Source organism: Otolemur garnettii, unplaced genomic scaffold, assembly GCF_000181295.1.
Source record: "Otolemur garnettii isolate 467f Iridium unplaced genomic scaffold, OtoGar3 scaffold00020, whole genome shotgun sequence".
Lineage (NCBI taxonomy): Eukaryota > Metazoa > Chordata > Mammalia > Primates > Galagidae > Otolemur > Otolemur garnettii.
In genome coordinates this window covers 2,683,164-2,688,598 of record NW_003852415.1, presented here as the reverse complement: position 1 = coordinate 2,688,598, position 5,435 = coordinate 2,683,164, and the positions used below count along the sequence as shown (strand labels likewise).

At 43.7% G+C, this 5,435-nt stretch overlaps 1 protein-coding gene across 1 annotated transcript in view; it reads right to left on the bottom strand.

Annotated features, from left to right (window-relative positions):
• IFT43 (intraflagellar transport 43) overlaps positions 1 to 5,435 on the bottom strand; it is a 115,349-nt gene that overhangs the window by 38,956 nt on the left and 70,958 nt on the right. The window lies entirely within an intron of this gene.

The following is a 5,435-nucleotide window of genomic DNA, read 5'->3' as shown; positions in this document are numbered from 1 at the left end:
GCCAAAAACTGCAAAAAAAAAAAAAAAAAAGAAAAAAAAAGAAAGAAAGAAGAAGCAGCTGTACAGAGTTTAGATCTAAGGTACTTCAAGTGAACATTATTTTACTAAGGAAAACTTTATCACTAATTATCTACTAGGCACAAGCAGGAGGTGCTGAGAATTTGCTCAGAAGGTTGCAATCTGGTGGGAGGAAAGACCATTATGGAAATAACACTGATCTCTCCATAAACTCACACACTGCAGGGCTTAAGACTCCAGCACCATCCAACTGTAGCTGCTATTGAAGAACTAGAGATCAGGAGTCCTCAGAGGGACCCAAGGAAAGTCTCACAGCCAGTGGATACACAGCTGGGACTCGAAACCAAGGTTCACAGTTCCCTGTTTGTGCTGCTGGTTCTACTAAACACCAACTTTGACAAGTGAGGGAGATATAAGCAAAATGTCAGAGAGCACTAAAAAAGGAAGGAGCCGGTCCAGCTGTGGGTCTGGGACGCCTCCTAGATTCGCCAAATGAAAGATAGGAAGCTTGCAGGAAAGCCCCAGGAGGGAAACAACCTGAACAAAGGTCAGAGGCATGAAGGGGCCATGGGTGTTAGAAAACAACAGGGAACTTGGTGTGGCTGAAATACAGACAAGGCGGTGGCTAGAAATGAGAATGGCATCAGGGCTGCCTGGCTAAGTAAGCAGACTTGAATTAGATGGTGTTACTTTGCTGTTACCACCTCTAAAAATACTGTATACAAGGTCTGACAATTAAGTTCACAAACTCATCCTAGGAAAAGTGTTACATACCTCATTACTGAATATCACTACAGTCACCTTCCAAGTACTCCCTTTGGTAAGCTTTGCATTGACACCAGTGCCTAGTCCACCCATCAAAGCATTTTTGGAACTCTTTTTCTGGAATGGCCATCAGAGCTGTCATTGTATGACCCACAAAAACACATAACAATAATGAACACCATTCAGCAAAACACCACCATGCATTGACACAAACAGCTGTAAGATGCTGATATACCAAGGTTATGAAACCTTACCAAGTTGTCTGTACAGTGCTGCTAACAACTAAGTGCACAGTGTCAAGTTCACAAACTTAATTTTCAAACCTTGTACATATACACTGACACTGATCAGGAATCAGGAGGTAACTTGTGGCTAGAAATTAATTTTCACTGGGTTCTTTTTTCAAGTAACTTAAGCCCACACATGGAGATTTCAGTGAATAATATTCAACTCACCCAGTATTCTGTAGCATAAAAGCAATAAAAAGGAATTAAGTAGAAGAAGTTGCTATTCCTCCCCTAAGAGAAAGAATGGGGAAGAAAAGTAGCCCAGAAAAACTGCCATTGGACAATGCTTCCTAAATGTGTGTCATTTACAAATGCCACCTTCACAAATTTTGCCATAGCCGTCACTTTCTGCATTTACTTAATATTTTCTTTAAATTGATTCTTGTTTTTACTTTAATAAATTTATTTAAAAGAAAACTTTATATCCTCAATGGAAAGCTAGCATCAGCAGCCATAGATAGGGAAGGCAACCATAAAAAATACAGCTGTAAAAAATTTACAAACATTATTTTATTATAGCCAAAAGTCTGAGAGCCTACAGATTTTTTTCTTGTTAGTAAGGGAGATAAGTGGGGTTAGAGAATTGCTAAGAAAATACTTGCTGCAAACTGAGGCTTTTGTACTGGTGTGATTGGAGGGACTGAACGCTAATGGAAAAGAGAATAACTCTGGACTCAAGGCCAGTCATGGACAAATGCCTCTATGAGGATGGAGAACGAAATGAGCTAGGAAGTGGTGACTGGGACAAGCAGAGATCATGTGTCTGTGAATCAGGGGGCAAAATTCTCAGTGCTTCTAGAAATCTTTATTTCAATTCACTTTTAATCAACAATTGGTTTGAGTCCTTTACTTCTCAGAGTTCTTTTTAGTTACTAATCCACTCTTTCCTCTGCTCTTCCTTAACATCCTATGGTCCCTCTGTAGCCCACAAATACACTGAGGCTCTCCTGAGTGATGGGGTATGCAAAGAGAAGGTGCCTCACTTCCAGCTGCTGGCCTGCACAGCCATGACGGAGTGCAGGGCCACAGCCTGCTGAAGGCTCAGGGCCCCTGGTGACTCCTTGGTAAATACGAACCAAGGATACCCTGGCCTCTTGTACAATAATCATTGTGAAGCTGGGAGAAACTGGTGTGGCCACTAGTCACCAGCTCTGGTGGGGGTAGCATGGGCTAAAAAATAAAGTCACTGACCAACCAATTAAGCAGGAAAAAACTCAGATCATGTGAGGGGCCTCCAATTTATATGCATATTTATACCTATATGTGCCCAAACTGGGTTTATCTATATTAAAACTGCTTTTGATAAGTTCTTAATAGAGGCTAAAAAGAAAAGGAAAGAAGTGGGTGTGATGTTCACAGATGCATTTTAGATCCATCAAAGGGAGAACAAGGAGATCATTTAAGTTGGTAGAATTCTAACCAATGGCTGCCATCTCTAATCATTCCCTCCTGGCTTTTAGCTGCTCATACTGCAAGGCAAGTCCCCCTTAGCAGAGACTGGCTGGCTCAGGGGACACAACTTTTTTCCTTGAAAGTTTTTTGTTCAATAAGATTGCTTCATATGATCAACATCTCATTTCTGTGAGGGTCCCAGAGGATAGCAGTAAAGACAATTTTATTCTAACAGACTCGCTCTTGCACAAATACTATAGTGCATGGCCTTTTCATGAACTTGAGATAAATGCTCTCAAGGTTTGAGAATGGGCATGGCTGTACAATGAGAGGCACATTCTATTACACTAATTAGCTGTACGACCTTGGGCAGTGGGGCAAGGTGACATTTAAGGGCCTTTCTAACTCTATGATTCTATAACTCAGAGGCACTTAACCTGCCTAATTCTCATCTCCAAACCAAAGGGGCCAGACTCTAGGACTTCTCGGGTTGCTCCCCAGCTCTGTGCATGGTCACTCATTCTGCCTCCCCCAGTCCAGGCTCCCATCCCCAGCTGTTCCCCGTGATTACTATTCTCTACTCTGACAATCCCCAAGCAGCCAGTTCCCTGCAACTGGTTTATCCAGCCCTAAAATTTCAATCAAGACAGTGTAATGTGCTGGTTTGGACCTGACAAAATCAACAGGGGAAGAGGAAATCAAAGAGAAAGGGAGGGAGAGAGGTGGCCTACTTGCCTCTTCCCTTTTCTGCCATTTTTAGGGATAATAAAGTTAATCCAAACTCTTCCTACTTAAGAATTTAAGGCAATTTTCTCCTTGGCTTTTCCTTTTCTTTTCTTAGCTGTTGTTAAAATCTGCTGTAATTCTTCCAAGTTGGGGTCTTGGGCCCCAATTTAAATAGCTTGCTTGAAACCAGTGGTTCTGAGCATGGGCTCTGGAATCAGGAGTCCTGTGGTTTGAATGTTTATGCCCCCGCCAATATTCATGTTGAAACTTAATCCCCAGTGCAACAGTACTCAGAGATGGGGCCTTTAGCAGGTAACTGGGTCATGAGAGCTAAGCCCTCACGGGTGGGATCAATACCTTATCAACAGGCTGGAAGGGACTTTCTTTTTTTTTTTTTTTTTTTTTTTTGACAGAGCCTCAATCTGTCCCCCTGGGTAGAGTGCCGTGGCATTACAGCTCACAGCAACCTCCAACTCCTGGGCTCAAGCGAGTCTCCTGCCTCCGCCTCCCAAGTAGCTGGGACCACAGGCGCCCGCCACAACGCCCAGCTATTTTTTGGTTGCAGCCATCATTGTTGTTTGGCGGGCCCGGGCTGGGGATTCGAACCTTAGGTGTATGTGGCTGGCGCCTTAGCCGGTTGAGCTATAGGCGCCGAGCCGGAAGGGACTTTCTTAAGCCCTTTTGCCTTTCTAGCTTCTGACATTTGAGAACATACAACAAGGCACCATCTTAGCATCAAAAAGCAGCCCTCACCAGACATCAAATTTGCTGGAGCCTTGATCTTGGGGCTTCCTAGTCTCCAGAACTGTGAGGAATAAACATCTATTATTCATAAATGACCCAGTCTATGGCACTCTGTTACAGTGGCAGGAATGGACTAGGACAGAGGGCTTGGGTTCAGATCAGTTTCCCCATTCACTCACTGTGAGCATGTAAACTGCCTGCTGCACTAGCCTGGGCTACCCTGGGTAGCACGCAGACAGCCTGCCCCACACCTGTCCTGCCGACCCCCATGTACAGACTCCTGCCCACACAGACACATTTTGGCCAGCTTACATGGCTTCACCACTAGCTGGCCACTACTTTCTGCTAGAGTTAACTTGCCTCCACCTTTCTCAGCATTCACCAGTCCCACTTTTTCCCTATCTCCTTATTCTGCCTCTTCTCTCTCTTCCTTCATTTCGGACACTTCTGTTCATCCCTCTCCAAACAGCAGATTTTTCTGACTTTCAAATCCTTTCTGAAGGATTCCAGACTTTGGGAAGCTTCTAGAATTAGGTGAAATTATTTCTGTGCTACTTAGCATGACTAACCCTCCATATCACATGACAGGGCTCCCCTATTTTCCAGGCAGGAAAAGGGAGAATGACATGAAGGTGAAAGTGAAGGGGTCTTGCTAGTGAGAAATGGTTTTCTGTAAATGAGAGAGGGCAATGTGCGGCTCTTCAGGGGTGTTATCTCTTTCTCATTGGTCAGAATTTTACACAACTACCCCTCAAGGTGAGAGAGGATGGGGAAATAGATTATGTTTAAGTGATTTCATTGTCCCCCAAGACATCTGAATTAAAAGGAAAGAGATGTAGGAAGATGAAGAAAGACTGGGGTGGTGGGGAGGAGGGGAAATGACTTGGTGTAGATACCAATCTCTTTTCTATTTTCAAGCTGAGATTCAGAAGTCACTGGATGAAGAGTGGAGGTACAGCAGCCATCACACAACCGTCAGGCATGAGCACGATGATGTGGGGAGAAAGACAGAGGCCACCCCTCCTGGCTCAGGGGGGCTGCTGAGCCCCAGACCTCTCATGACCTTTCTGAGATAAACTCCTTTCTGGTTACGCGTTTGTTGATGGAATTTTCTGTAGCTTGCAGATGGATGCAACTCTGACTAAATAGTACATCTAGTGACAAATGAGAACTCATTCTCATCAAGAAGGAATATTTCCTATGGAAAACCAACCACACATAATCATAATTAATTAACTTTTACTCTGTGGTCTCAGAAGAGAAAGCAATGGTTTGAAATAGATATAAAACAAGCACAATTCTCAAGATAGGAATGAGAGACCCTGCCAATATCTACCAGACAAAAAGGTGTCAAACTCAAGGGAGAAAAGATGAGCAGAACCTCTTTACAACTTTGTCCAGCCTAAATAAAGAACATCTACCATAAAGAATGGAAATCAAAGAGCTCTTAAGAAAAGTGTGTTGGCTCGGCACCTATAGCTCAACCGGCTAAGGCGCCAGCCA